Below are 13,721 nucleotides of genomic sequence, written 5' to 3'. Positions count from 1 at the left end.
GAATGGTTAGAAGAGCTGTAAGAGCCCCCAATCAAATGATTCCTAAAAAAGAAGAAGAAAGAAAATGAAGCAGGAGTTTTTAGATCAAGAGAGAAATCAAAGTCGGCAGATTTTGATCTCGCTGTAATAGCAGGATCCACTCTATAATGCACTCTGTGTGATGACAAGTCTTTTCACAAAGCCGGTTCACAGTCAGAGGGCATTCACCAGAGACTTGATCCACAGGCAGTGGTGCTAGGAATGGGTTTTGGCTTTCACTGTCATCACTGCCTTCTGTAAACCAAGTGTTCAGAATTTAGGCTCTAATGCCGTTCCCTCCTCTGGTTGTTTTAATTTTTTTATTTATCATTCTTGAATCACATAGGCTGGCGTGCTTCTTCCATGTGGATTTAGTTGATACCGCACTTGGATGACTGCTTGTTTAAAGACAACTTTTCAGACTCCAGACTTTATTCTTTCTAATAGTCAGGCACCATCTGCTTTCTTTTGACATTTTATATCAATTTTATTTACAAACATACATTAGAAAGCCATACAGATAGTCTCTTTTTAAAGAATAACAGTTCATAAAAGTCAACAATTATTGCTGATTCAGCTCAAAATATCATACCTCTTCAAGTAGCAGCATGCTGACTAGCCAGCATTTTATGGGCACCTTTTATGGGCAACAGGGATTCACAGAAGGATGGGTCACAAGCCTGCCCTCAAGGGACTTCCAGTGTAGCCGGTAAGAGGATAAACCCGCAGAACCGGCACAGGGAGTCAGCTCCACGTTCACATCTCTAGGCCAGTAGCAACCACAACATCCCGTGTTTGAACAAATGACTAATAGGAATGGCACTTATATATTATGTATTAAGCTTTGGCTTGACATATGCGTAAAAAGAGATTCTTCATTTAGTTAGACTATATTTACAGTCATTCCTATCTTAACCCAATGGAACTGAAAAGAAAGAACGCAAAATTCCAAGCCAGCTGTGACACGATACCTTCCTGAAAGCAGCTGGGGATAGTGTGCGTTCTAGAATGTTTCCACGTCCAGGTCCTGGTGTCAGGCTCAGTCGTTTTAACTGCTGAATCGATGTTCAAGTTCTGACAACGTTGGCAGCTCTCCAGCCCACCTTGGGATTCATGCTAATACAATCACACAGGTTCTTTTTGGAATCTCCAGCTTCAATACAGGGATATGGTGGGGCAGCTGCCCCCAGTTCCCCATGGGATCCTTCACGAGAGAACGGTCAGAAGTAAAGGGCTCCCAGTAGGAATCTGCGCAGACCACTCTGACTTTCCTTCTGAACTATGCGTGAATGTCATCATCAGACCAGAAGACATCCTCTACATAAGTTTCAAAGGGTCAGAGAAATGGCAAGACAGTGTCAAGATCATAGATGAGACTCTGTCCCCCATTGGGACCATGAAGCTAAACTACCCGGTAATCCCAGGTCACAGGCCGTCTCCAGGTCTTGCCTGTTTTCCAGGGAGATATCATAGTCTTCTTAGCTATGAAGTCAACGTATTGCTCTTCTAATGGACAGGTCCTGGGTTTTGATGTATTCACAGAGCTTCCAAATATTTCCTTTGCGGTAGCAGATCTATAGCTCCAGGTGTCCCATGGGGGGCTGGTCCACTGGTACCAGGAGTTGGTGGCAGTGGAGTGAACCCCTTCCATGGTGGATAGCCCATGCCAGCCAGAGCCACAGCCACAAGCCAACCAGCTAGAATAACACAGTAGGCTCCTATCATCTGCTTTCTTTAACAAAAGAACTATTTTTTCTTAAAATATGGATATGATTAAATGCACACTCAAAATTTACTCATATATCTATGGTTTCTATATGTCTCTGGTTCACTTTAGAGACACTATGTTGTTGAAAGGCATCATAAATTATCCCCATGAGGCATGTAGTAGTGCTATTGATATGGCCACTGAATTAGTCAGTGGGATAGAATTTAAAACGCTGTTGAGAAAAATAAAGTATATTTGTTTAAGACCGATTTTTAGACCAAAATATATCGATTGCTATTATGTACATATTAGTAGCTAAGGTGACTGGACACTATTTACAAAAAAAAGAGGGTTGGATAAAGAGCAAAATACTCATTAATGATCACTCATAAAGGTCGAACCAGATTAAGCACATAAAAAGCATAGAGATTACGAACCTCTGATCTTTGATTGCCAGTTGATACCTGAATCGTTTGCATGACCCACTTCCCCATTTCCTTTTGTTTGTTTGTTTGTTTTTGTTTTTGAATCTTTTTATTGGCTCCTACAACTCTTATCACAATCCATACAGACATCAATTGTGAAAAGCGCATTTGTATATTCATTGCCCTCATCATTCTCAAAACATTTGCTGTCCACTTACGCCCCTGGCATCAGGTCCTCATTTTCCCCCTCCCTCTCTGCTCCCCGCTCCCTCATGAATCCTTAATAATTTATACATTATTATTTCGTCCTATTTTACACTGTCCGACATCTCCCTTCTCTCACTTATCTGCTGTCCATCCCCCAGGGAGGAAGTTATATGTAGATCTTTGTCATCGGTTCCTCCTTTCCACCCCAAATTCTCTCCACTCTCCTGACATCGCCATTCTCACCACTGGTCCTGAAGGGATAATCCGTCCTGGATTCCCTGTTTCCAGTTCTAGAATTTTAAGGTAGAATTGGGATCATGATAGTGGTAGTGGTGATGGTAGTGGGGGGAAGCATTTGGGCACTAGAGGAAAGTTGTATGTTTCATCTTTGCTACATCGCACTCTGACTGTCTCGTCTCCTCCATGAGACCCTTCTGTAAGGGGATATCCAGTTGCCTACAGATGAACTTTGAGTCCCCACTCTGCACTCCCCCTCATTCACAATGATAGCATATTTTGTTCTTTGATGCCTGATACCTGATCCCTTCGGAACCTCGTGATCACCCAGGCTGGTGTGCTTCTTCCATGTGGGCTTTGTTGCTTCTGAGCTATATGGCCACTTATTTAAGACCCCAGATGCTATATCTTTTGATAGCCGGGCCCCATCAGATTTCTACACCACATTTGCTTATGCACCCATTTGTTTTCAGTGATCTTGTCAGGAAGGAGAGCATCAGGGAATGCCAGTTTAATAATAAAAAAAATGTATCCTTGCATTGAGGGAGTACTTGAGTAGAAGTTCAATGTCCTTCTGCTACCTTAATACTAAACCTATCTAAACACGATTTCTTGCGGAAAGTGAAAAGGATGTGAGGCACTTGCTAATGAAGATCAGGGGCTGCAGCTTTCATCATAGATTGCAATTCATTGTAAGAAGAGCAATGAAGCCCACATGGGAGAAGCACACCAGCCTGTGTGACCATGAGGTGCTGAGGGGTCAGGTATCATGTATCAAAGGATGCAAAAAAACCCAACTATATTGATGCTTTTGAGGGGAACTGGAGTGCAGACAATTGGATATCCCCCCATAGAAGGGTTATAAGGAAGTGATGATTCAACCAAGGTGCAGTACAACAATGATGAAATGCACATCATTCCTCTAGTTCCTAAATGTTTCCCCCGCCCCCACTACCATGACCCAGTTCTACCTTGCAAAGCCGGCTAGACTGGAGAACACACATTGGTACAGATAAGAGCTCTTGGCATGGAATTCAGGACAGATAACCCCTTAGGAACAGTAGTAGGAGTAGTGATATAATGAGGGGGGAGGAGTTATTGGGGAGGGGAAAGGGATAGAAAGGGGGAACCCACCACAAGGTTGGATATATAGCCTCCCCAAGGGGACACGTAACAGAAATGTGGGTGAAGGGAGACAAGATACAGTGTAAGACATGAAATGAGAATAACAATATATAATTGATCAAGGATTCATGAGGGTGGGAGGGTGGGGGGAAGGGGATAAAAAGAGGAGCTTATACCAAGGGTTCAAGTAGAAAATGTTTTGGAAATGATGATGGCAACGTATGTACAAAAATGCTTGATACAACTGATGTATAGAATGTTATAAGAGCTGTAAGAGATCCTAATAAAATGTTTTATTTTAAAGAACAGCAAAATCCTCGCAATGGAACCAATAGGTAACATCATGATAAATGGAGAAAAGATTAAAATTGTCAAGGATTATGTCTTGCTTGGATCCCCAATCAATACTCACGGAAGCAGCAGTCAAGAGATCAAATGACTCTTTGCATTAGGTAAATCTGCTGCACAAAGTCCTTTTTGAAGTGTTGAAAAGCCAGGAGTTTCTTTTGGGGACGAAGGTGCACCTGACCTAAGTCATGGTATTTTAAAACACCTCATATGCATGTGAAAATAGGCAATTGATTAAGGAAGACTGGAGAAGAATTGATGCATTGAATTATGGTGCTGGTGAAGAAGATCGAAGGTACCAAAGACAGCCAAAAGAACAAACAAATCCATCTTGGAAGAAGGACAGCCAGAATGCTCCTTAGAGATAAGGACGGTGACAGTTCATCCCAAGTACTTTGGCCATGTTATCAGTGGAAACTGGTCCCCGGAGCAGGACGTCATACTTGGAGGGTCACTGAAAAGGAGGAAGGCCCTCAATGACAAGGACTGGCACTGTGGCTGTAACGGTGGGCTTGAACTTAAGAACAATTGTGAGGACGGTACGTGACTGGACAGTGTTTCTGTTGAACCTTCGGTTGCAAAAAGGCAACGAACGCCGACTCGAAGGCACCTGCTAGCAGCCTGAGTTTCAACTCATGGCAGTGCTATGGAGTGACCATCTCCAGATCACATTTCGAAAGTCTCGAAGGCAATACTATGCTGTTCAAAGTATATCACTTCTTTCATAGAGGGGGGGGGGCGGAGAATGACACGGTATTGAGTTTCCTCTTTTATCTGCCTGAACTACTAGATATTGGAAAGTCAATCAGTCTGGGAGGCTGTTGAGCTGAGGGGCCTCTCGAGTCAGCCATTCCTTGGAAGACCCTGGGGAAGGCACCTCACCTCAGGGACTCCGTTTCCTCGCATGCAATGCACGAGGGTGGGACTGGTGAGCGCACATGCATTGCCGGCCACTCTCTTCTCCCCTTAGCACTCTCTCCTATGATCCCTACGTTTTGGTCCACTGTGTGTCAGGCTAGTTCTCAATACAGACCATTCTTCAGAGTATTATATAATTTCATCACAAAACAGTCTTTTCATCCTGTTGAAATCCTATCCACCTTTTATGGGGCCGTCAAAACAGCTCTTGGAACCATTTCCATTGCTGACAGAAGCAATCTACCCCGTGTGCTGCCCTCTTGTACCACATTTCTGTGCCGTTGCCATGCCACTTCTGTCACATCTGCCTGCGACCCACCTATCTTCTTCCTTCCTCCTTAAGGGCAGAGCTGGGTCTGGTCCATCTGTGTTTCCCTGTGATGCCTGGCTCGGGCTTTTCTCCGACGAGAGGCCCCATAAGCATCTGTTGGAATGAAAACACGCACTGTGTGCGAAGCCGAAATGTGCCCTCCTCTCCTGGGAAACCGATTGGGGCAGGACCTACCATCAGCAGGCGATTAAGTGACTCACTTTAGTTATAACTCACCCCTATATTTAGGCTGATGACTTCATTCAGGGGTCATTCGGGCATTCAGAATTGAGCTACTTGGTTCATTATTGGGTGATCTGCTGTGTGTATATTAGTTGGTGATATTCATCTTATCTGTTATTATGCAATGTTGATGTCCACTTCCACTTCTGAAATACGAAACTTACCTATATCGAGCACATTCCGTGGCAGAACTACACACATCTGGGCAGACCTGGCATACCGATGGCATTGTCATTAAGATTCTCTGTGCATAAGGGACAAAGGAAAGTGCTGGAGGGGACTTTGTCCTACAGACAGACATGCAGCTGACAATAAAGATCCCGGGATTAAGAGCGAAGGACTCCTGCGGCACTGGAGTTAACTGCTTTTGCTGCGAATGGAATGGGAGGCAGTTCAAACTCACCTAGAATGATTTCAGCATTGGAAACCTGGTGGGTCAGTTCTATGCTGTCTTATCCTGTCACTGTGAGTAGTATTCTACTCAAGGGTGATGTTCAGTTGTGAAGACTGTCTGAGTTGGTCAAGAGCTGAAGAGCTCCCAAGGAGTGAGGGTGACACTGGGTGACATTTATTGGGTGCTTATAAAGGATTGGGATGGAACAGAGGGCTTATACACATTATATTAGTTAATCTACACTATATCCTATTAAGGTAGGCCTTTTACCACATGTTAGAAATAAGAAAAACCAAGGTTTATGTCAAAGGGGTCTACAGAGAGAGAATCAAATCCAGATTTGTTTAACTCTAAAATACATTGTGGGCAAAATTGACTTGTGATGTCTTTTTCCTCCCTCTTTATTATTATTGTTAACAAAATTTTATTTGGTGTATCTCAGAGGTATGCTGCCATTGCAGCTGTGTTGTTTCTTCTCTTTTGGTAAATGAAACCCAAGGACAGTGAGCCTATAGGGAAAGCAAATCTTACAAGAGTTTTGGGGAAAGAGGAACGTATATAGGAGAGGGGAAGATAAGAGGGAGATGATCTCAAGGAGTCCAGGAAGGAAAAGCATGTTTGGAGACTGATTATGGAAGAAATTGTACAATTCTGTGTGATGTGATTGAACTATGAGATATTATGACATATGTGTTAATTCCCAAGTTATAGCAAATTAAAAAAGAAAGCAAAGATCCAGGACTGAATTTTTGGCTTACACTAAATTCTAGCTCCAGCCTAAGAACAATTAATTCCTACATCATGGGCCCTGCTCTATACTTGTCCTCAAGAAGGGAACACAGAAGATACGGGTGCTATAGCAAAACATGTTGAAGGATTTAGATGGTGCCCGGCTGTCAGATAAAATAGTCTGGGATCTGAAGGCCTTGGCACCAAACATGCAGCCATCTGAGTGAGAGGCCAACTAAGTCCACATGGAAGAAGCACACCACCATCAGTCACCACAGGATTGTAGATCATACAATCCAAAGTCAAAGGAAGGATCAGTATCAGAGCCTGAACTGTGACACTCCGGTGTGCAGAAGGCAATGGAGGACAGCGGGAGCCCAAGACTCATCAGTACAACCACAGAGGAAATCTGCCTCTGGAGAACTCCCCTATATAAAATTGAGGGATGGGAGGACACTGGTCACTAAACAGAGTGTTTGGGAGAGAGGCGTAGAGAAGAACAAAGGCACACATCTGACCTGAACAGTTATAGCTATGTCAGTAGTTCCCCGCTATGACGCAGGCTGACCTGCATCTGGTTTCCGAAATCTCCTGTATTGTTGGTTTGTATGATTTGGTTCTTGTTTGTTTGCATTAGAGTGTGTCTCAGAGATGTTATGTCAATGAAAATCACCCTCTTTACACTGTGCTACAGGCTTTTCTGTCTTTCAGTATATGAAACCCAGGATTGATGAACTGATAGGGACAGAAAGTAGAATAAGGGGTTCAGAGGGAGAGGGGTACAGTGGGGGTGGTGGGGTAAAAGTGAGGCGATATCAAAGGAATCCACATAGAAAAATACTTCTTGGAAACCGGTAACAAGTGTACAATTTGCTTGATATGATTGAAATATGGAATGAAAGGTATGATATATGTATTAAATCTCAACTAATAAAAAATACACCAAAAAGATTACAATAAAGTTTTATTGGCATATAATTTATATATCATATAATTTAGTAGTTCAATCATATTAAAAGGGGATGCAATATCACCATAATCAATATCAGAATATTTTCTTTATTGTACACATTGCTGTTGACTCCCCATTCCTGCCAACCTCCCCTGCCATGCCCCTAGGTAATTGTTAATCTAATCTGTCTGTGTGGATTTAACTGGGGTGTAGTGGTTATGGGTTGGGTTGCTAATGAAGAGGTCAACAGCTCAAAACCACTGGCTGCTCTACAGGAGAAAGATGAGGCTCTCTTGGAATCCCAGAGGCACAGTTCTCCTTGTCATTTAGGATTGCTATGAGTCTGAATCAACTCGATGGCGGCGATTTTGGTTTGGATTTTGAGATCCTGGATTTCATATACAGAAAATCATATGGAGCACAGACAAGAAACAACAACAAAATGACAACAAAAAAACAACAACAGAAACCCAATCAAAAAGAAAACCAAATATTAAAAATGGAAACAACTTTAAAATGGATGAAAATGGAAATCAAATGGTAAGGTGTTATATTGTCAACTAACGACATCATCCATAATTGACTTTACAAAGCTGTCTGTCTGATGGCAAGGTTACTCACATCTTTTTATATGACTCTTAAACTAGGAACATTTAAAAATGATTAAATGGTTGAAAAAAACACACAAAAAGAAGGATATGTAATAAAGGATATGTGAGGCTTGCAATGCCTAAAATATTTGCTCTTTGGCCCTTTTACAGTAAACTTTTGCCAACTCTTAGTTAAGAGAATCAACTGTATTGGATTCGGTGCGCCATAGGACGTACATGTCAACAGTAGAGACAGTGTAGTGAAAAACAGCTAAAAAGGTGATTGATTTTACTTATAGCTCTTTTATATTTTGAAACCTAGTAGCACTGCTCTGTCACATGTGACAAAATAGAGCACGAGGAAGAAAGGAGTATGGGTCACATGAAGGACTTCGCACCCTAAAGATGTCTGAGACATATGTGAACTTGGCACAGCTTCAGCTCCACAGGGAAGAGTCCTTGTTGGCACTTGATGCTAGTGGTGGAAGGCAGCCTGTGAACTTCCAACATGATGCCTCCTTCAGGGAAGATGATTCAAAAGAAGAAAAGAGAAGCTATCCAATGGCAGCTGGCAATATGTTTTTAAAAGGGGCAAACAGTAAAAACCTGTTTTTTTAAGGAAAAAGAAGTTTTGTTTGTTGGGGAGATAGTGCAGAGGACTACAATCCCATAATCAAAGTGAGGGTGAGTGTCCTGGAATGCTAGGTATCCTCCTGGAGACAAGAAGCTCCTTACTGTCCTTCCCCGATGACTGTGTGACCTGGGGAAAAACATCGATTTCCATTAAGTTACTATTAAACTGCAGATTAGTTGGTTTGAATGGAATTAGCAGGCATTTCTCTTCTTGAGGATAATGCTTAGTAGTTAATAGGAAAAATTACGAGTCCATCAATAAATTGTGGGATAAACTTGAACAAAATATCAATAAAAGCAAATATGTATTAAAATATTGCTAAATTATATATGTATGTCAGAAGAAAGCTAATATGAAGGGAAGTAAAAATGTACTATACTAATGTTCCAGGTCATACCTGCATGGGTTTATTCTAAACAAAACATGTTTTAAACATGTCTGTCATCAGTGCCTGTCTGCAGAGGTCCTTTCATCATAACACTTGTCTCTGTCTCATTTGCATGTCTTCAAAAATTGTCCAATCAAAACAGTGGCTTCTGAGGGGATCTGCTGAGCCAGTTCAACTAATGGCAAAAAGGCTAAATCAGAAGGCGATGGGCATTACTTTGGGGACTCTAAAGGACACAGGACACTCACAGGGGCTTATCATGAAAAGACCTTAAGAGAATGGAAAACTGCAGAAGAGAGTGAAAAGCCAGGAATGTTGCCTTGTGGGTTTCCTCCCCCGTCATTTCTCAAGGGTGTGCTAAGATGATTTCAGTGGGAAACCTTACTTCCTCAACCTTACAGCCCTGATCTCCCCCTTTAAGATTTCCTTCTGTTGCCCAAACCCAAATGGCATTTAAATGGAAAACTGACTACCACACAATTCTTTGGGGGAAGAATTAGAGAGCTAAACTCACCTTCTGGGGTCACATGGAGGAGACAAGCCAGTCAGGGTGCAGGGTAGCAATGATGAAACATACTTTTCTCTAGTTCTTAAAGGCTTCCTCCCCCTGACTATCGTGATCCCAATTCTACCTTGCAATGCTGGCTAGACCAGAGGATGTACACTGGTACAGATAGGAACTGGAAACACATGAAATCCAGGACAGACAATCCCTTCAGAACCAGTGGTGTGAGTGGCGATACCAGGTGGGCGGAGGAAAGTGGAGTAGAAGGGGGGAACCAATTACAAGGATCTACATATAACCTCCTCCTTGAGGGATGGGCAACAGAAAAGTGGGTGAAGGGAGACATCGGACAGTGTAAGATATGACAAAATAATAATAATTTTTAAATTATTAAGGGTTCACGAGGAAGGGGGAGCAGAGGGGGTGGGGAGAAAACGAGGAGCTGATACCAAGGGCTCAAGTAGAAAGCAAATGTTTTGAGAATGATGATGACAACAAATGTACAAAAGTGCTTGACACAATGGATGGATGTATGGATTGTGAGAAGAGTTGTATGAGCCCCCAATAAAATAATGGAAAAAAAAACACCTTCTGAAGTGTATATACTTAGATTGAGGCTATGTGGAGACACAGAAGCTTCACGTTTTGATATTTTTGTATAATGGCTATTTTGCAGCCATACATTTTAATTTCCCCTTGGGTCTTACTGGTAAATCAGTGTATACTCTTGGTGACAAGATCAAGTGTTTATGCACATGAATGACCTTTCCTTTGAAAAGTATTTTTTAACTCCCTTCAAGGTACCAGACATTATTTAGCTACCTGAAGAAAAATATCTACTCTTGCATAAATGATGTGCCAGTTGGGGGTGGGGTGACGGTGGGGAATGGACAGCAAGGACAAAGGCTTCTGGGATGCTCTATTGATTAAGCATATTAGTAAAAAGTTTGGCGGTTGAAACCTATCAGGGGTACCCTAAAAATAAGAACTGAACACCAGGTTACTATGTGGAAAGTCCCATGGAGAGCAGTTCAATTTCGCACACAACAGGTTTCCATGAGTCAGAATGGACTTGGCAGCAACTAATAACAACAACAACAACAACATCAACAAATGGCTAATAAGTGAACAAAGAGTGTGTTAATGGTGATGTGTGAGCAGTGCACACAAAGGTGTCAAAGGAGGTGTCAGGATGACCATTAGAGTTGCTTACTCATATCTTCCCTGGTTATTGATTGAGGGCCGTCGATAGGCATGGCATGGCATTAATTTGCTGGAGTTAGTGTAATTCAAAGATGTAACTACAGCCCTCTGGGTCAGATATGCTCAAATATAAGACTGTATAGATGAACTTCACTCTCCTTTTATTGTCTGTCTCTCTTCTGTACCCTCCACTGTGACAGGCATTCATCGTTGATACAAAAATGGATAAATATATTAAATATAGCAAGAAACTTCTAGTCCAATTGTGGTGGGGCTGCTGCATTTTTAATTTATAGTATAGAACTGAAAACTATAGACTTTGCTGGAAGTATAAAGTATGCGAAAGCAGAAGAAGCTGTGATTTAGAATAGTGAAATGAAATAACAGTTGGCGGATGTAGTGAGTTGGGTACTGATTTTTTTGGAAATATTTCAAAAGATAGAAGGGACTTAAAACTTGAGAGAACATCAGTAAAGATATATGGCATTGGCTTATCCATGATGACTAAAGGATAGACTTTCTTTATAGGAGGTGGGTCACTATTACCACCGTAAATGAAAGAACTGTAACATAAGCAATATAGTCAGCAAATACTGCTTTATCTGCCTAGCACCTACCTCTTTCTCCACTCACTTCCAACTTGCTATTGATTGACCTGGGGTTGAGCAGAGTCCTTCCCCAGGAATTAAGGGGCTGGAACAGAGGACAACAAGTCAGCCTTCTTGTGGTAAGTGTAATCACAAAGTTTTATCCATCAGACTTTCCACATTGGAAAGTGGTGAAGCAGAAGAGAACAAAATAGTAAAGAATACCAAGAAGAATGAAGGATGAAGCAAACATAAAAGCAGAGGAAGAACAGATATAAAATCTAAACAGCATTCTGGTTCTTGTTATATTTTAGGCTCGAATAAAATTGTTCTCCTTCTTAGCCTCCTCTCTTTTTGCATAAGGTTATTATGGTTGGTGGAGAAACTCTAACCTAAGACTGCTGACCTAAGAATGAAGTACATTCCAGTGACATTGTGTCTTTCTCGCTTCTGCACGACATCGTACTATGACAGACCTGGTCAGGGATACACCAATAAGGCTTTATGTCACTTGTAACCAAGTGTCTAGAATGGAGACTGATGATTCCATTAGCACAATGGGAGACAGTTGGGAGGGCTCTGCCAAAGTCTAAGTACATGGTGGTTACAAATTGGGTGGCGAACCTCATGGTTGGCAGTTCAAACCCACCAACAGCTCCTTGGGAGAAAGACTATGCTTTCTACTCTTGTAAACAGTTACAGTCTCAGAAACCCACATGGGGGTTGTTGTGACGCTATGTGTTAGCACTGACTCATTGGCAGTGAGTTTGTACAAGAGACCTAGGAAGGTAAAAATATTCGATTTTGGCAACTAGAATATTGGCATTGGGAGAAAAATGTTTGAACTTAAAAAAATAATGAGGATGGCCATGTTAGTTTCTTAATACTGCACTAACAGAAATACTACAAGTGGTTGACTTTAACAGAAAAAAAAACCAATTATCTTCTCACAGTTTAGGAGGCTTGACATCTGAATTTAGGCGACCTGCTCTCCAGGAGGGCTTTCACTCTGCAGGAAGGACTGTGCCTCTTTTCAGGTCTGCTTCTTGCTTCTTTGGTGGTCAACATGGAGCTTGGGTTCTGTCTTCCCTCATTACTGCTTCTTTTACCTCCATACCTTTCCATAGCTCAAAAAGCAAGTGACTTAAGGCAAATCATATACATAATAATATAGACTTATGAACGTAACACAGAAACCCTTACTCCCCAATCTGATCTCATCCATAGGTCTAAGGGGTGATTATTTAGAACACATAAGTTTTAGGGGGACAGAATTCAATACATAGCAATGTTAAACCCACTAACTAAACTGGAAATGAAAGATAATTTGAAGAGCAATTTAAGTGTGAGTTCTGAGCAATAAAGAGAAGCCTTAAAGGAAGCAGAAAAGATAAACAACTGCTGACAGGAAAGGACCGGTGTGGGCTCTCAGAGCATTGTCCTCTGGTCTGCAAGTACTTCCTGGACTTTGCATTAACCTTCCCACAGTCTCTGGCTTGTACGTTCAAAGATGATAAGATGAAGGAAGTACTCTAAGAAACACAGTGTCCTTTAGATGTCTCATACATGCTAATACAATTTGAGTTTAGACCAACTGCTGTCTACTCAGTGTGTGTTTGGGCAAATGGCCTAACCTTTCTGAGTGCTTGCTCATTGGCAAACTGGAGACAAGACGCTTCTTCTGCAAAGATTTGGGGAGAATTAGAAAGGGTGATGATCACATAGACACTGCTTGAGATATGATAGCTACAGGATAAATGGTATCTTGCAATGTCCACTGATTTTGAGCATGCTGATTCCGCATGCATTAAGATATCTACATCCTATGACTGGGTTAGAGTTTTAGGGTTGTCACTCTATGGTTATGTATAACTTCCATATAGACACTTATGCATGCATTCCTTACATGAAGACTAAAACCCAGTTGCCATTGAGTTTATCTCAATTCCTGATGACACTATATGTATCAATAGACTTGTGCTCCATAGCGTTTTCCACAGCTGGTTTTTTGAAGTGGATTAATCATTTTTTGGTTAGCAACTGGGCACTTAGCTTTATTTTACCCCAAACCGAACACCAAACCTGCTGCCAGTGAGTCCATTTTGCCTTGTAGCATCACCACATAGGGCAGAACAGAACTGTGGTTTTGGGTTTCTGACGCTGTGAATTTATACAGGAGAAGAAAACTGGATCATTCTTT

The 13,721-nt window shown here is 41.8% G+C and overlaps 1 pseudogene; it reads right to left on the bottom strand.

The window, feature by feature from the left end:
* Nucleotides 1–1,066: 1,066 nt before the first annotated feature.
* Nucleotides 1,067–2,220, bottom strand: LOC142436923 (protein N-terminal glutamine amidohydrolase pseudogene; annotated as a pseudogene).
* Nucleotides 2,221–13,721: the final 11,501 nt, after the last annotated feature.

Source organism: Tenrec ecaudatus, chromosome 1 (genome assembly GCF_050624435.1).
Source record: "Tenrec ecaudatus isolate mTenEca1 chromosome 1, mTenEca1.hap1, whole genome shotgun sequence".
NCBI classification, from domain to species: domain Eukaryota; kingdom Metazoa; phylum Chordata; class Mammalia; order Afrosoricida; family Tenrecidae; genus Tenrec; species Tenrec ecaudatus.
The sequence above is the reverse complement of the archived record's forward strand: the minus strand, read 5'-3'. Positions and strand labels throughout refer to the sequence as shown.